This window comes from Tyto alba, unplaced genomic scaffold (assembly GCF_018691265.1).
Source record: "Tyto alba isolate M040663 unplaced genomic scaffold, T.alba_DEE_v4.0 Super-Scaffold_29, whole genome shotgun sequence".
NCBI lineage: Eukaryota > Metazoa > Chordata > Aves > Strigiformes > Tytonidae > Tyto > Tyto alba.
This window is the reverse complement of record NW_024881303.1, coordinates 6,850,915-6,869,622: the sequence shown is the minus strand read 5'-3', so window position 1 is coordinate 6,869,622 and position 18,708 is coordinate 6,850,915. Positions and strand designations below refer to the sequence as shown.

General features: G+C 51.9%; 1 protein-coding gene across 5 annotated transcripts in view; it reads right to left on the bottom strand.

Annotated features, from left to right (window-relative positions):
* DAAM1 (dishevelled associated activator of morphogenesis 1) overlaps positions 1-17,989 on the bottom strand; it is a 97,345-nt gene extending 79,356 nt beyond the window's left edge. For 2 of the 5 annotated variants that reach the window (XM_032992468.2, XM_042799146.1), the window contains exon 1: positions 17,922-17,983. The gene's annotated coding sequence lies outside the window, so the exon portion shown is untranslated. Of the gene's footprint in view, positions 1-2,435; positions 2,539-5,226; positions 5,342-17,921 lie in introns of all 5 variants that reach the window. The other 3 variants (XM_032992467.2, XM_032992469.2, XM_042799145.1) reach the window with 3 other exon arrangements.
* Positions 17,990-18,708: the final 719 nt, after the last annotated feature.

Genomic DNA, 18,708 nt, shown 5'->3' with positions numbered 1-18,708 from the left:
AAGCAACATCCCTCCTTCACCCAACCAGACTAATCCCGAGTGGCATAGCTCAAAAACAGCTATGTTAAAATATATACATTTTTTTTTAAATATAAACATATGCACAGACTTTTCTAATATATAGGAACAAAAGAGGGGACACCCTGCTGAAACCCCATGTGCCGCTCAACTGCTCTCTGCAGCAACGAAGGAAATGAGAAGCAGAGACGATGCACACACCCGCTCGCCACGGCGTGGTTTGGCTCTGGGAACGTTTCTGGATTCCCCAGCATGAGCTCTGACCTCCAAGAGATGCAAAATGCTCTCGGAGCCACTCTGGAGAAGTGGAGGGGCCCCCAGGGGCTCAGCTGGGCAGGCAGAGTGGGATGGAGAGCTGGGCTCTGGGTGCTCATGGGGACGACTGACATCAGTCCATGCCCCATCAGCTCAGGGGTCCCCAAAACACCCATTGTGCCACAAGAACAAGTCAGGAACTACCCCAAACCCACGGTGCAGAGCAGAAAGCAAGGTCTCCTCCTGGGTCTTGGCAACAGGATGAAACCATCCATGACCACAGCTCCAGCCTCGCCAGACCATGGTGCTTGGATAAAGCAAGGGAAACAAGCTCAGGACTGGGGGTCTTGGGGTTATCTTTTACTTCTCTATGTGTAGCAGAGCTGCGTTTCTGAACCCTCTTTTTTCAGGCAAATCTCATGGCAGGCTTTGTAAATATACATGCAATGCTTTCAAAAGGCTCACAAAAGCAGCTTTTGGATTGGGAGGCGGCAAGTGCAACAGGAATTTTTCATTTCCTCTCAACAGGAAACATCATGTGGAGATGTGAAAGGGAAACCTACCTGTAACCAAGATTTCCACACCGTGGTCTCCTTCCAAAGGCCAACACTCCCTCCCCTCCTTTACTTTTGGCTTCAGTTTTCCCAAGACCTTGTAACATCAGGAATTGCTTGGCACAACAAAGTCCTCAAGCTCCACACTCATACCTCGAGAAACTATTGCACTTACACCCTCCCTGATCTCTTGAGCCCACGTTGGCAGGTGCAAAATTAGGAGGGACCAGGCATCATCAGCCACCCGCAGTGTGTTCCCAGAGGATCCAGCCATATCCCCATCCTCTCCCAAAGAGCAGGAGTTCGCAGTGCAATTCAGGACAGAGATACTCAGTGCAGTATCTAGAGCAAATTAAACCTTCCAGGCACAGCAGTAAGCATGGATTTATTGATTCATGGAAAACGTCCGTATAAATTACTTCATTCAGATCAACGAGACAAGACAAAATGAGGGCTATCCTCAGCAGCGGGAGGCTGCAGTGCTATAATTTCAGTCCCCTAATCCAGAAGAAACCACTCTTTCAAAGCAGACACTTTCAACAGGGCTTTGCAGGGCTGGTGGAGGATGACAGAGGCCAGTGTGGATTTGTGCCACAATTCACCCCGGTCCCCACCTCTCTGCTCCAGAGCAAGCAGAGCCAATGGATGACTTTTTTCAAGCAAGTAGGTAAAAATTGCTGCTTGGCATTGGCTTCATATCCCCAGAAGCTCCATCCACACCTGCTTGTTGGCTGGACAGGGTGGGACACAGAGGCTGCTGCCACCGACAGCATCCTGTGCACTGCCCCGGCCACCCCTCCAGGGTCTGTGGGCCATGGGGTGGGGAGGTAGGACTGTCTGCCTGGTGAGACGTGGCACAGATCCACGCTGACCTCGCCTGCATTGTCCTCTTTCAGCCCTATGAAGCCACATTAGAATTGTCTGCTCTGAAAGAGTGATTTCTCCTGGAGTATGGGACTCCCAAGCATCACAGCTCGTTAATCTTACCTGCTTCTCTTTATACTGATGGCTTAATGTACTTTCATCAAGCTCAAACCCCCTCCCAGGGCCACCTGTGGTCTGGATCCGAGACACTGAGACAAGGCTAAGGCCATTACCTGCACATGTTTGTTCCAGCGGTTAAATGCAGCTCAAAAATAAATAAATATCCCAATGTACCTGCACCTTATTCTGGATAGCATGCATCCGGCTTTGGCTTTCAGACGTGGGCTGTTTGCTGGACTGATGAGCTGCTGGATGCCCACCACTGCCCTACTTACAAAGCAATATACGCTTGCATTTTGCAGCCTGTTGATGAAGAGGCAAGAGGAGCGCTCACATTCCCCAGCACGCAGCATTTCCTCAGCTTTTATGCATGTGTGGCCCTTCCCTGCACCCTCATCAGCCAAACCAGCCCCATTAACGCCGAGGGCAGGGCCAGGTGCTGCCCTTCCACCGCAGGCTCAGCAGCAGCCCTGTCCCCAAACTGCCTTTTGCAGGAGTGGGCACAGGTGATCACGGCTTGAACCACTTTCCACAGCTCCAGATCACCTCCTGGGATCACTTCCCAGCATCCCCATCCTCAGATCACCTCCTAGTTTTTAAAATCTGCGCCAGTGTGAGACCTACTTTAAAAAACCATCAGCGAAGATGCTGAGTCACGTTGTTGGATGCCTCCAGGATGGTACCTGCGGAGGTCTTCTAGGAACGCCTCTGCCTCACGTGAACTCCCCTGCTGGTAAAATTAAAACTACAATTATCTCTACAGATTAATAAAGGGTACCGCATCTCTGGCAGCAACCTGAGGCAGGGACTCCCAGCAGCAATGAGTTGAAGTTATCAGGGCACACAGGCACACACAGCTGTGTTTGTGGTCCCCATCGCTCGCAGTCACCCACGCCCCACCACACTCCCTCACCTGTCCCCCCAAAACACACCCCATCCCCCCAGCACCGATTAGTATTTTGATAAACAAACATGTCTCGTCACATCGATTCACTTAACTTGCCTTCGCAGGGTTGCCATTCCCACGTGCACTGGCTTTGTAGAATAAAACGCTAATGGGTTTCGCGTCCCGGGTGTGATGTCCCTTTGCCTCCCCCCAGCCCCAGCAGCATCCCTCTGGCTCTGGGACCAGGAACTGCTGCCCTGGATGGACCACCTGCCTCCACCCTGCTATTTGGGGGTGGTGGGGAGAAAACAGCTCCTTTATACAGTGAGAATTAAAAAAAAATAGACTTGTATCCCTGAAGGGTTTGCAAATGCCCCCTTGGGGCAGATGAGCTGTGCATGGGGTGATCGAAACAGAGGGTGCCAGCCACCGCTCACAGCTCCTGGGGGGGACAATAAATAACACTGCAGAGCCCAGGGCTTAGAGCTGGGAAGGCTGCAAACCCTGTCAGCCCTTCCCAGCCCAGGGACAGCGAGCTGCCACGTGTGCTCTGTGCAGGTCCTTACACCCCCGGCTGCTTGGTCCAAGCACTTTCTGGTTGCGCCGTCTCCGAAATCACTCTCATCGTGAGTATCTCTGAGGTCAAGGTAGAGCAGTATTCAGGGGCTATCGCTGTCTGCTGCAGTCCTAAAATAAGCTCTGCACTCTCGTCGTGGAGTGGCTGGTACCCAGATGAGGCGGGTGAGCCTGTGAGCATCCCTGAGCACCAGGCTCTTCCCTTTGGCGGCTGCCCGTGCACCCCCGAAGCGACACACAACAGGCACAGATAGACCTTTAAAGTCACTGCAGTGCAGGAATACGCAGCCAGCAAATACCCACATCTTTGCTCACTGGAAAGCATTTAAAATGGCAAAGAGGAAAGGCAGAACGTGGGGCTGGAGCCAACGCCAGCAAATGCTGACACCCGCCATGGTTTTCACCCTCACCAAGGGACCTTATTCCAACTCCACGAACGCTGCTCTGCTCCCGAGACACCGGGAAATCACAACCCACCCTGCCCTTGGAAAGAGGATCTCTGCTTTTCTCAACTAACAGGCTCAGGCATTGTCACAAAAGCCAAGGAGTTGATCTTTCAAGGGTAGAGCTGATTCCCCCCTGTCTTTTATCCAAAATTTGCCTCCCCTCTCCAACTGTAAGCCAAATCAGGGATAAAGCAGGTCAGTGGCTTATTCTTTTAGGTACCATGATATATACAGATATATATATAGATATATAGATATATTAAATTAAAGCGAAATTCATTCACTTAAACACTTCAATCAGCTTAATTATCCCTCTACAGGAGTTTGAGGTTTTTTGTTTGGTCGGGGTTTTTTTGTTTTGTTTTTTTTTTGTTTTGTTTTTTTTTTTTTTTTTTTTTTTGTTTTGTTTTTTTTTTTGTTTTGTTTTTTTTTTTTTTTTTAATAACAGAAGCAATCAATCATCCCACGGAAGGCAAACACCCATTTCCCCCGGCAGCCCCCACCTCCAGCCACAGCTGCAGCCCCCCGGGTCCCTCCCAGCACGCCTGGGCAGAGGAACGGGCGAGCACGGTGGGCTGGCACGGCACAGCACGGCACGGGACACCCTGCTGCCAGCACACGGGCAGATAATGGGGTTAAATCCAGCTGCTCAAGGATAAGCTGGTCACACACTGCAGATAAGCACAGATGGTTTGCCAGCCTACAGCAAACACTGGCACAAGTCACTTGCATGACTGTCACTGGCTATTTAACTCAGAAGTTGCCGATACTGGAGACCCTGAAGCCACATTTTGTTAAAGCTCTCCTGATTAACTGCTTTTTTGGCCATTTTGAAGCCTGCAATAGAGAAGGCTGAAAAGATAAAGTGACTCCTGGCTTTGAGGCTGGCACTTCGGAGAAGATGCAGCAGGACTTTTTACCTGTCGTTGTGACTTTTTGGTCTTTTGAATACTCTCATGGGGCCAAACACAGAAGAATCTGAGATGCTGGCACACAAGACAAACCTCAGGAGATAAAACAACCAGAGAGCCACCCAGCAGCTCCGGCAGAGCACCAACACAGAGAGACTGGGGTGCAAACAGCCAGCCCCCAACACGCCCACAGCCACAATCTGCTGATCTTAATCCCAGGCACACAAATTCTCAGGTAGCACCTTTGGACTAATACATTAAATTTCCTCACTGGCATTTAATTTCCCTTTTGCCTTCGAAGACCAAAACTTCTTCCAGTTGATGCTCAAGCTGACCAACAGCTTTTTATTCCTTTGCATCCAGAAATATTGAATTGGTCCCTCTAGGAATTCTGCAAAGATGGAGAGAGCTCTTTTCTCTGTCCTGAAGCTACCAGCTATGCCCAGGTAGCTGCAGCACAGCCACTAAACTTCAAAACCTGACAGGCAACGGAAAGCTAATGGCTTCCAAAATCTTCCTAACGCTTCCAAAATCTGCATCGTCCAAAAACATGGAACTAGAGATCTCCACACAGTTGCCTATTGAGCATCCCTCACCTTGGCCATGGTCCAGATACAGGTTAGCAGGAGAGAGCAATGCAGATCTTGGCCATGGGATGACCCATCCTGGCTCTGTTCAGAGGCAGCCAGCTGTGTCCTGCATTAGCGTGTTCTGCATAATCAAAATGTGAGTTAGTCTCCGTAACCACAACTTGAAGGGTATATTTAACTCAACTGGAAGACAAAGGAGATCGGGTCCACCGCAGATTAAATCAGCTGAGCCTGACTATGCCAGGAGCTCCTGTCTGCCATCGACCACACCTCCCATAGATTTATTCCTCTTAGCTCCAGGATTTAGTGGTCCCCCCCAGGAGGAAACAGAACTGTTCCATCAAAGCTCTGCAAAGGAAAATACACAGCAAAGAAGTGGTGGAGTAGGTCCACCAGGTTCCCAAATCCTGAGGCAGGACACAGCTTTGCAAGGGTTTGTATCATCTATCTAGACCCCAGAGCCACAGTGTGGGAATAGATGCATTAACTTGTGTGGTGTTGCACCTCCTTCAGCCCAAAGGGAAGAAGAGGATGGAGGACAATGGGGGATCCCTTCAAACTGCCCCAGAATCCAGCTCCAGTGTATCCCCTACGCACCGGCACAGTATGGGAAGAGGGTGAGGACATTTCCCTCACGGTTTTCAGGACCTTTGTTTCAGATCTGCCTGCAAGGAAAATGCTCATTTTTCCTGCCTAATTTCCACTGATAACATTTCATCCCTCATCTCCTTCACTGAGGTCTCACACAATTCAGAGACATGACCAAAGATGTGGTTATTTTCACATTTTCCTCCCAGGAGATGGCATCTCCATGGGGCACGGCTGCCACGCCACATCAGATCACTGCAACACACTGGCTCAACCCCATGACAGCAGGATGGAGTCTGGGGAAGACCCAGACACCATGAATTTTTCTGTCTCACTGGCATTAAAACTCACCAGATTTTCAGTCAAGGGCATCCAAAAAAACAAAACATCCCTAGCCCTAAAGGTAGAAAGATGCTGTCTCATCCCTTTTCTCCATAGCCTCCCACCCAAGCACCAAAACCATCTTCCAGTCACCCCACTTTTAGATTTTTCTGAGGCTTTTGCATTTGCCATGGCACACTGCGGGGCACTTGCCTCACACAGATCCAAGTCTTTGTGAATATAGGACTTCCAAGTTGACCCAAACTTCTCCCCAACAGGGAGGGACTGGGTTTGGCCACGCCAAGATGTTGAGGTCCACAAGATTTCCATCCTTCTCGGTGTGGCACATAGGCTTCAGCATGACATGGAATTTCTTTAGATCCGCAGCTCTTATTTGGCACTTTTACACTGGGAGAAGAAAATAAAGCAGCACACCCACAAGCAATCTAAGAGTTTTTGGCCTTTAAAAAGCAGGGCGATGGAGATCAAAGCACAGGGCATGCAGGGAGTGGCTGGTTCGTACACCCATGGGAGAGGACCAAGCGGTGCAGGAGGATTGTCTCCTGTGTGCTATGGCACATCTGCAGCAGCTATGCCCTTCCATGAGCACAACATCACAATCCCACCACCAATGCCCTGTAACCCATTGGCAGCAGAGTCCAAAGCCCCGGCTTGGAGCTGGGGTGGCACTGGTGCGTGGGAGCCAGGAGGGCTGGGATGGGGAAAAATGGGATTTTTTTCAACAAAAGGAGCACAGTTTGCCTGGTGTTTTCTTTCCCTCCCTCCCTTGAGATCACTCTCCCCACCATTTGGCCATGACAGAGAAGCCAGGCATTCAGGGAAGAAGATACTAGGCTGTGCACTACCTGTCTGTAGTGACTTTACAAATAAAGGTGGCCATAATGAACGTTTGTACCCTAAAAGAAATCCCAGTGCCCCTCCCCCACCTACACCTCTCAAAGCAGAGCACAAATCCAGCTGCTCTGCAATCTTATCTTGACACAGAAACAGTCTGGGACAGAGATATAAAGGTTCCCCGAAGGCACAGTTTATTAAAGGCATCTTTATTTAATCGGTTCTCTTCAAAAATGCCACACTGAAGCTCCGTTCCCAGACCGGTTTTCACTGCAGCAGCAGCAAACACCACCCGGGCTGGGTCCCCCAGCCTGGCAAGGCAATGTACCCCCCCGGAAAGTCACAGGGTTTTCCCAGGCTAAAAAGCAACCCAGGAGCAGGGGGGTACACCCAGGCCAAGGCACTTTGGGGGACCCACAGCTGAGATTCATGAGGAGCTCCCAAACACGCCCTGGTCTTGCCCCAGGGATGTTACAGGGATGGGGACCGGCACATTAACGAAGTCCAGGGGATGTTCCGTACTTATCCAGCAGCTCTGCCTCCAACCCCATGCCTGCTACCGCAGGGATTGCACACTAAGCAGCCAAATACACCTAAATCTGGGGTTTCAAGAACCAAAGCTACAAAACAACTGCACAAAGAGGCAGCAGTTCACAAGCATCCCGGGGAACCTCCCCACAGCCAACGCCTCTCTATTTATCCAACACGCGATCTTTACACATTCAGCTATTTTCATCCCACCCTGCTATTAATGGATGCAAAAGGCAGTTGGGTAAGGCGTTTGACAAAAATCTCATTTAGAGATCAAGACAAGCTTAATTGGTTTCTAGCCAGACCTGCACAAAGATGGGTTACTCCACAAATACAGTTACTAATCTGCCCATTATACTCCCTAAGCTCCCACCGACAAAGAAAAATAAAATAAAGAAAAGATGCACAAAGGAATGCAGTATTTTGAGCGTGTTCCTTCCAGTGAGTAACACATCAGAAGAGATGAATTCCGCAAGAACAAGGGCTTTGCTTTTCTTTGAAGGAAAAAGATAACCAAGTGGTAAACAAAATAACAACAAAAAGACCTAACGTAGATCAAATCTCCATTTTCCACAGGCAATTCCCATCCATTTCGGGTTCTTGAAGAGCATTTCCAGGAGCTATTGTTTCTGAGGACTGGCAGAAGCAGGGGAAAACATTATGCAGCTGAGGAGACGTCATATCACAAGTGACAGAGCAGAAAGGATGGAGAACCTCGTGATTAAAGCACAGGACTGAAACCCTGGAGAGCTGAATTCACTTCCTAACTTAGCTGTAAAAAAAAAAAAAAAAAAATTGGCGGGTTTCCTGTGTGATCACATCCTAGATGACTTATTAAAAAACCTGGTGTTGAAAAGCGAGGGAAGGGGAGGAAGCAGGAGGAGGAAGGGGAAGACTTGGTCGTGTGGGCTTTTAATAGGCTTGGGGTTGGACCAGCACTGGCAAGCGGTTAACATCCGTCTGTGCTGGGTGCTGCATGACCTGGAGCTGGTGCTGGGAAAGCACAGAGCATCCCACGAGCTCAGGTGAGAGACCACCCCGCTCCCCTGCCCAGATGTGTGGCACAGGCTCACCAACACCACATCCCCAACAGCACTGCCCTGCAAGCTTTCATAACGCAGAACTCCAAACAGAAACAAAAACTACATGCAAAATGGCTAAGTTACTGAAAATTTCCCCTCTTGGAGCTATGCAAGAATTTATAAACAAGAATGTAAAGCTGTCCTCCCAACGCAGCATATTATAAATTAGATGGCAAGGCAATTCCAGCACTGCAGAGCCAGCTGCAGCAGAGACACAGGTAGAGAGTGAATGAAAGGGTCATTTGGTTACAACCTTCTCCCCTTGTGCAACAGTCTGGGACTCCCAGCTCCAGTGTAGGAGGTCTGTTTATTCTCCCAAATCCGAGCCAATTCTGCTCGGCGGGAAGCACTGCACCCAAGAGAGAGAAGAGCTGCGGATCCTCTGGCAGCACAGAGCCGAAAGCACGGCCAGCACCAGAAAGGATGGCAGTTGTGCGTTTTGGACCTTTGCAGCAATGTCCCTCAAGCTTCAGAGCACCTTTTCAGGAGTCTTTTGCAGCAGGTGGGTTTGCTACAGGGCAGAGAGCCAGAGAGGTGTTTTTCCAAGACCTTCCTCAACCACAATGGATGCTTGCAAATCCAAGGTTTGGCGAAAGCAAAGGGCAGCCCGGTCCCTGGCCTTGGACAAGGAGATATGGGGCTGGTGTTGTCCCAAAAAGCTGCTCTGGGAAGCCCAGAGCAAACAGATTCAAACTTTTACTTTCAGCAGTGAGAGAAGCTGTACTTCACAGCACCGAGTACAGCCCAAAGGCTGAGTATGGGCATCCCCGTGACGTTCGCTGACAAGGCAACTGCTGGATGTGTTTTATTTGGCTTTTTCTCCCCCTGAAAAAATGAGCATCCATTTTTCAAGGGTCTTTCTCCCCTCTCCCCGTATCAGCCAAAGAGTCCATTTCCCAGAACAAGAACACACATCTCAGGACACATTGTAACAGCCCATGGGAGCTCAGCCTTTGGCTTCCCCAAGGATGGGTCCCTCCTCAATTGCTCCAACACCTCATGGCACACCTGGGATGCCAGACCCCAAAGACACAGTCTCGCCCCAACTCCCACCAAATGAAAGACGTAGTCCAAAGCATGAGGCAAAGGGAAGAAAACATGGACACGATGCAACCAAGCTACTGCTGTGAGACACATCATCACTGCTGTCTCACACGTCTCTCACCAAGTCCAGCTTCAACCCCAGTGCAAAATCAACAGAGCTTCCTCTGATGCAACTATGAGCAATCCTTTGGAAATCCACATGCAGAGTATTCTGAGGCTGAAGTCCCTCTTTACTCCCTTTTTCTCATGCTGAAAGTTGTCACACTAAAGATAGCTTGAAAAGCCAGGGAGATAGTGTATTTTATGCATGTAAGGGAAGTCCTGGTGTGCCAACTAAGGGAACGGCACAATTTCATGACTCTGTAATTTGAATGCAACTATGACCACCACTGCATCATTTAAGAAATGGTAAATTTTGTTGAACTCGGTGAATGGAAGAGCAGCATTTAACAAAAAAGTAAACGTGAGAAAACGATGAGCATAAAGACTCATTCCCAGCTCCATATCCAAAAGCAAACTGACTGTAGGGATTGCAATATTTAGCAAGCTCCAAAAATTTTCCTCGACACCTTTTTGCTCCGTGTGATGGGTAGAGATATCTCATGGCTCCAGAGCCACCAGCTATTTCTCATGCAACTTGCCAAGCTGCATTCTCCACAGAAGATAAAAGGAGCTGGAGTTCATAAATGGATCCGAGTTGTCCTCAAAAAGCCTTCAGCCTCTTTGCAGGATGCCTCTGAAATGCCAGGGCAAGGAGAGAGCACATGGGCTGAGGTCTCAAAACGAACCTCTCGTACCCACAGAGCTTTAGTAAGAAAATGGCTTATGTAAAATATCTGTCAGGATACCCATTTGAAGCATCGGCGGCTCTTGTAAACAAGGTTGCTCGGGAGGCACTGGGGATTAGCGCAATTCAAACAGTCCTTGGCGTGATTTACCAGAGCGTCCAGGAAGAGATTTGCAAGTTCAGCTTTTCTCCTGCCTGACGCTCGCCCAGCGCCACCGAGCTACACCCAGGCTCCCGACAGCCTTAACTGTGCCGACTCCTGCACAGGGAGGCTGAGAAGCAGCGATGGGGATGGGAGAAGAAGCCCTGTGCTTGACCACAGGACCTGATGGACGAAGAAAACCCGAGGCAGCATCACTGTGGGGCTGCTCTTCTCCCTTGCAGCCGGAGGAGATCCAACACCAGGCTACCCGCGAGCAAGCTGGGCCAGCAGAGGCACGGCAGCCAAAAGTTGTGCATGGGATACGCAAGGAGAACGGTGCCAAGCAAAACAGGGCAGCTGAAAATCACCATGCATCTGAAAGGCTTAACCTGATATTAAGGCAGAGAGCAGTCTCTCTTCCCTGCACTGGCTACACAATCGCAGCCAAGACACTCCTAGTGCCTTGGGGGCAGAGGGAAGAAAACCTCAGTAAATGAAACTTCCTTTGCATGCAATTTCTGTGAAAGCTGGGCACAGCGAGAGTATCCACCTTCCCAGCTGCATCCCGGTGAGAAGGTGCTGCGGTTTCCAGGAGCGGCAGTGTGAAGGAACAGGAGCACAAAGGGTGCCTGGCAGCCATGGGAGAGAAAGCTTTAAACAAACAGATTTACAGTCACTTACATTCACACAAGCATCCTTGAAGGAAACAGCTGCACCAGACCTCAGCTGCTGCAGACTCTCCAGGATGGCACGCAAGAGTTCACACACAGCTCCTCTAAGCACTGTTCATTTAGAAGATGCTGTGGCCAAGCAAGGAACAGGCACCCAGAAGAAAAAACAAAACAAAACAAAACAAAACAAAACAATAAAAAAAAATTATCACTAGGTGAAAGTCAGATGGATGCGTGGCTCCATTGGGTCACCCTGGAAAGGTCTGCACTAAAAAAACACTCAGGAGCCGCAGCGGGGCAGACCCACCACAGCCTAAGCTAAAAGTCATGCAACATATCTGAGCCAGAAAACACTCAGGCTGTGCTGCCTCCATGGCCGTGCCATAGCAGGCAATTCATCCTGCTTGTTTGGGGTGGGGAAAGTTGTCTCCAGACTGTTCCTCCATCCTTCTCCTCCCTGCTGGAGCTGGGAGCAAGATCTGCTGCTACCAGAGGTTGCCTGTAACTGGCACCAAGCTGCTAGGACCTCACCTGAGCAGTATAAAATGTCGTGGGTCTTTCCACCACCTTGATCCACTGTGCTCTCCCTCTTATACTCCACACCTGAGTGACTGCAGGTCCCACCCCAGAATGATGCCCCTCTGCATCCCCCATTCTCACACTCGAGTTTTCTTTGGTTTTTAGGACAAATATCATCCTTTTCTCCTAGCTCAAGTGGTGCAAAGCTGGCTCTCGTGTGCAGAACACAGCCCCAGCTCTCCTGCCCTGCAGTCTCAGGGTATAGGCAGTTTTGTTCCTGCCCAAAAACAGTGTGTGCACTTTCCTGACTGTTGATAGTCTACCCTCAAACGCTCAAACCTAAAAAATCTGAGGATGCCTCACTTGCTAGAAGGGCCTTCAACAGAAAGGCAAGCTGATCCTGCAAAGCATGGAAGGAACCAATGCCCCACGCAGAGCCCTTCCCCAAAAGCTGCCAAGCTCCGTAGCTAAGTTTTGCATATTGGTGTAGAGTCCAGCTGCTGGTGTTTCACAAACATCCCCCTCAGCCTCTGAATGGCACAATTTTTAATTGCCTTCCTCCTGCCATAGTGCCCCAGGGCAGGATCTGCCAGCAGCCCAGCCCATCGAGACAGACAGACAGGCATGAAAGTCCCATGTGAAAGACAAGCAGCAGGGAACAACAAGCACCTGGGGATCCCACTGCATCTTCCTCTGCTCTCCTGAGGACGGGCACAGGTCAGATGAATTAATTGGGTCCTTCCCCTCTCTTTATTTCACCAGCGTCTGGCTGCTGGGCTGCTTTGAGCTTTGGTGAAGCTGTTTTCAACTCAGGGCCCGTGCAAGAAGGGATGAGGAGCCTCAGTGCAAAACTCCTGGCAACAGCCCAAATCCAGAGGTTGGGAATTGGGTCACTGGGTTGAAGCTTCTGAAAACCGTCCCTTCAGGAGAGGTAGGAAAAGCAGCAACAGTCGCCTTTGCCACTGAAGCCACAGCTGAACAGTTCTGCTGCTCCTGCTCCACACCCTCCACACGTTATTTCATTTACCCTCTTGTAAAAACACTCGCACATTGACGGAGTGGCCTGGAGAAGGACAGCCCTGCGCGCACAGGGAAGACATGATTCAGGTAAGCAGCACGTAGCTGAAAGCACATCGCTATGCAATGCTCACCCAGAGGAATGCAGAAGGCAAAACATGAAGCCACTTGTCTGGCAAGGCGAATAACCCTTCAATCATCTGCCAGGCCCTGCAAGCGCCGGGGAGCTCAGTGCTCTTGGTTGAGAAAGACGAGGATGCCTCCAACCAGCAACGTACCACCTCTTCCCAACCGTGCTGCGGACGTGCTGCTGTATTTCCTCAGTGCCGAGTCCGGAAGAATCAGCAAAAGAGCTCCAAAACAAGGTCAAAGAAAAATCCAAACAGCAGCAAAGCAACTGGCGTGCCCTCCAGGAAGAGACGAGGCGTGAAGAGCAACCCTGCTCCGGTGGTTTGAGGTGTTAGCGCCAGTCAGCACTGTCGTGATGTCGGGCTGGTGCGTGTCGTGGTGGGTGAGAACATGCCCGTCCACCAACACTGCCCCTCCAGTGGGTCAAGGCAATGTTTTGAACACAAAGACTCTCAAGGCAACTCAGTCCGTGAGGAGCAATACACTGAGTCATGATAATACTGACTCATCAATGACTGTCACTAAGTTGGGACACCCCATCCCTTTGGCCCATTTAGGAAGAGGCCTAAGGCAACCTCCTTCCCCAAGCGCTCCACGCAGCAAAAACCTCTTCCATTTAGCAAATTCACAACAAACTCCCCCAAAGGGCTGGGGGGTGAATGCAGGAGGGAGCACGAACAGGAGGGGGTGATTGGAGATTCACACGGAAGCGCCCAGAGGTTGCTCCAGACCTGGGCGCAGCGTGGGACGGGACGCCCTTGGGAATGACCCCACCCAACTTCACCACGAGGAAAACACGGGCCAGCTGTTCAGACAACTTCATGCATTAATTTGGTTAATTTGCTGTAATTCAGGTGGCTGGTGCTCAGGCCACACCAATCATGAAACAAAGCACTGTCAGCTCAGACCATGAAACTCTCCAGACTACTAACCACGTCTTCATGGTGTGCCAGGCCGCTTCTCTCATCTCCATCTCCTTGGTTTTCTTCTCAGTGGCCACAAAGATTTGAAAGCTTTATGACTCACTGAGCCGAGGTTTTCTACTCTACCCCAAAACTCCTGGTTCTTCAGCATATTCCAAAACATTACAACATGCCACAAGGACAAGAGATACCAAGTGCAAACAAAAACGATCTCCTGAGAAGGCACCAGTACAGTTTTTCTCCCAGTTCAGCTCAGGTTGAGGAAACAGTAAGGGGAGAGAAGAATCAAAGGCAAACAGCAAAACACAACCAGTGTCTTGCAAGGAGCTGAGGACCCTCTATTTTTTTGCATTAAATAGGAAGTTGAAAATATGTTATTAAGGGTGAGTGGCCTAATGCAATATGCAGAAAAACTTCTGCTGGCATACTTAACTACTTTTCAATCCTTTACTAGTTGTTTCTCTTATCCTCTAGTACAGTAAGCACATAGAATAAGTAAATCTATATGGCTTAGCATCTAGATTAACCCACAGAGAACTCAGAATCAGACATTCACTATTTCTTCTCCAATTTACAGCCCTTTGTTCAGATCACCTCCTTTTTCAGCACAGCACTGATGTCTGTTGTGGTGCAGGAGTGAAAAGTACACATATGATTATCTTAAAGGGAGTTGGGGGGGGGATCAATATGGACATGATTTGAATTTTACAGCATTCGGCTGCCACGACTTGCAAATAAACAGCTGTCCCAGCAGGTCCATGCAAGCTTAACAGCACAGCAGTAAAAAGCAAGATTTTTCTTCCCCTTTTAAAAAAGGGTTTTACTTATATAAAAAAAGTATATTAAAAAAGAAAAAAAAAATTACAGGCTGAAGAACCGTAGTTAGGTCACACTCAATTCCAGCAGAACAAGCGCATCCTGCTTCACATGGCCTCACCAGTCACTCCAAGGCAGTGGCAGCTTTCCGAAGCCAAGTTAAGATATTTAATTACCAGCATCAAGTCAGAAACCAAAGCGTCCAACAAAATCCTCATTTGTGAGTGAAGCCTGCAGAAATGTCGTTGAGCAGGCTTTGGCAATCTCCAAAGCTGACAGCTGTATGCCCGGGCTTATCGACTGCTAGAGCACACGGAAAAAAAAAAAAAAAAAAAAGCTCTGAATACTTGCAGTGCCGAGCAAGCCTTGTAGGCAGCCCCACCAGCCTCTTAAAAAGGCTCACATAAATAGGCAAGCTTCATTTATTAATACTTCAGAGTTAAAAGTGGCTGGGTAGGAGCAGCTCAGTATGTATCTGAACCACAGGCGGATGGGCAGAAGAAGACCTCCTGCTCTGGGTGGTGCATCTATCAGCATCCCCAGCCGGTTTTTAACCAGTTTGGGTTATAAATGCAGCAGGTACATTTGCTACCTGTGCACGCGGTGGGCTGCTGTAAGAGTATCAGCCAAAGACCTTCAGGCAGCGACACGGCACCGACTGTCAACGCATGCAAACCGCAAAGCAGGAGGATGGGGAGAGAGGAGCCACACTCCTGGCCGGCCGGGTGAACAATATTTGTGAGGAGCCTGGCCACCTAACAGCTCCGTGCCTTCCCTGTGCTGGGTTCCTCAGCTGTGACAATGACAGCGCAGGAGAAGGGGAAGAAACCAAAACAAAGCACAGAAGCAAAGGGGGATAAACATGACCCAGTTAGACCGGCTGTCCCCGGTTCCTGCCCATCCTCAGCAGGAGGGCCTATCTGGGACTGGAGGAGCTGGCCCAACACCGCTGTCCCTTTCCTGCTCCCTCCCGCACCCCTGCTGCAAACAAAGGGTCAGATAAGGAGCCAGCTCAGGTCAAGACCGGTTTGACTCCGTTTCAAGCCCAAGGGAGCGGATTCGGCTCTGATTTTACATCTCACCCATCCTGTTTGCCTCCCCCCGGGCAGAGGCCAGGACGCAGAGCAGTGTGCACGCCTGGCTGGCTGGACCCAAAAACCTCGGGGCCACGGCAGGGCCACCACCGGCAGAGCCACACACCAGCCCAGAGCTGGCCGGAGCCAGGAAGCGTCAGGGCTTCCTGCTGTCCCAGTGTCACACGTCGTCGGGCGGTCGGAGATCGTGGACTTTGGCTTTTGCTTCCTGCTCCTGATGCAGCAGGGGCAGGTCCCGGCGTACGGCCACGGGGAGAGCAAAGCGGGTCACTCATTAATTGAGAAACAGCAAGGTGGATGCCTGACCTGCCAGGCTCGGGGGGCAATGCACGCTGAAATGAACCCCAGCACCCACGGAAAAAGGTCTGGACACTGCAGGAGCCATTTACTCCTGGTGGGACCGAAAGAGGGGCAGGCAGGGAACGCCAATAGCTTTGACATACGTTGTTTTCAGCAGGGGAGGATAACGAGGTTGCGTCGCGGTTCACCACTGTGCCCTTAATGCACACTCACCACTCAAATTTGTATGCAATATCAGAATCAAGCTCTAGAGAAGGAATAAAAAAAAAAAAAAAAAAAGAAAAAGCCTTGTTCTGATGTCCCTCTCGGTGCAACCGGCTGACTGTACAATGATGAGAGTCTGCAGTGCTCGGGCCTCGCCGAAACCACAGGCGCAGCCCATGCCCACTGGCTCCCCTCACCCCCGCACCTGACAAAGGGGCTTTGGCTGCACCCCGTGATCTCAACCCACCTCTGATTTCCACGGGGAGCTCCTCATCCCCAGTTTGGCAGCGCACAGCCCTGTCAGTTCAAGTGGCTTTTGTCGGGAAGAGAATTATCATCTGTTTTTGCCTTAAATTCACCTTGATTGCTTAAAGATGCGGAAAGCCTGTCACACAGGCGCCGACGCACGACGCAGCACAGCCATCTACAAGCAGTGTGGATCTCAAGGATGAAACCCCGCTGTCAATACTGATGACTTTGTGCCAAGGGAGTCAAGATCAGGCAGGATCCGACCGCAGCCATCGCACGCCAGTGGCAGCGGGTGCCAACCCCGGAGGCTGACACGCAGCAGGGGCATCGTCCTTCCTCCATGCAGGCCCCCTGACCTGAATCTCCCCAAATTTCCAGCCCGATGCAAGCAGCGACAGACCTGACCTCCTGGTCTGGCAGCTCTCCGGCTGGTGCCCGAGCCACAAACCTGCTGCTCCTCCTCTGCCACTGATGCAGCCGTAGCCCGACGCTGAGACATGCTGAAATCCCGCTCCCACCCCAGCTCCCGCATCTGAGCATCGGGCTGGACCAGAGCACACCCGCAGCAAGGTGTTTTACACCAGCACTGGTGGCTGGGCACGTACCGGAGATTAAGCAGCTCCAAATCGCTGTGCCCGGCGGGGAGGGGAGCAGAGACACCCCCACACACCCCCTCAAAACCCTCTTTGCTCAGCCGGGAGAACCCCATCCCTGAGGCTCTGTGGGTAAGCAAGGGGTCACATCCAACCCCTGCGGGGCTCAAGCCCGGTTTGGGGAGCTGCCGCAGGGGTGGGAGCCGCCGTGCCAGCAGGAACCGGGGACGAAGCAGCCCTCGGAGGCGTTGCCATGGAGAAGGCAGCGCAGCAGCATCCCGCATCCCACGCCCGCGGGTGGGCGCCCCCTGCCCGGCGTCCAACAGGGGCGGGCACCGCCCGGGCACGGCGGCGGGGCCCCACGCTCCCCCACACACTCACCCACCCACCCACCCCGCCAGGCCGGAGGGGCACGACAAGCCCCGCGGGACCGCAGCCCCGGGATGCCGTGGAGTCGGGGGGGGGGGGGGGGGGAGGTGGGGGGGTGGGGGTGGGCGCCGTGGAGCCCCGCCGCGCCCCGCCCGAGGAAACAACCCCACGCAGCGCCCCGGGGTGGGGTGTGGCGCGGCTCCCGCCTTCCTCACCTCCCCCCACGGCGGGGGTAAGGCAGCCCCGCGGGTGGAAAGAAGCCCCGGCTCCGCACTCCGCTGCCGGCTCACCCGATTCCTCCCCCCCCCCCCCCCCCGCCGCGCCCCGCTCCCCAGGCGGCGGCCAGCGCCCCCGGGGCACTGCAGAAAAGCAACTCCCTCCCTCCTCCAAAAAAAATCCGACCACCCAGCCGAACGGAGGAGGGGGAAGAGGCGAGCGGGGTCGCCTCCCGAGCGCCGTGGACTCACCCCGCGGGCGCGGACCGCCGTACCTGCCGGCGCTGCGCTGCGCGGCGCGGAGCCCGCCCGGCCCCTGCCCACAATGGGCCGCGGCCGCCCCGCCCCGCCCGCACGGCCCCGCCCCGCGCGCTGACGTCACCGCCGCGACCACGCCCCCCCCTCTTCTCCCCGCCGCCGGGCGTTGTGGTGGAGCCGGCGCAGCGCCGTGAGCCGAGCCCACGCGTAACCGCACCGGGCCCTGTGGGGGCCCGGCGGGCAGAGCCCAGCTCCCCACCCCGGGGCAGCAGGGAAGAGAGAGTTTCATCCGGCTGGCGGCACGGGTGGTCACGGACACGCGGGGTCAAGCGTCCCGGCCGCCTGGCAAAGCTCTCCCGAGCGGCAGCGCTCTCCGCTCGTGGATCTGAGAAGTCAATTTTCCAGGGGTTCCCCTTTTTCATATAAATCAGAGCAGCCATCTGATATATGGTTGGGTTTCCGCATGCACGGGAGTAACCTCGTCGCATGAGATCAGGCTGCGGGCTTCAGGCAGGAGTAGTTCTTGCTTTTGGTGCTAATCGAAACTCCTGATCAAATTAGTAGCCTGTAACATTTTAGCTTAAGTAAACTTTTTTTTTTTTTTTTTTTTCCCCCCACGTAAGGGGTCAAGCTATTTATATCTTGTATGAATTTTTTGTCTCTCAGCAACAACCATATGGGAAGGTCTGAAAGGCTGGAAGGGATTTACAGGGATTGTTTTTCATACGAAGCCTGCACAAATTGATACTGAGACAAAGGAAGAGGCAATGATGGGAAAGTA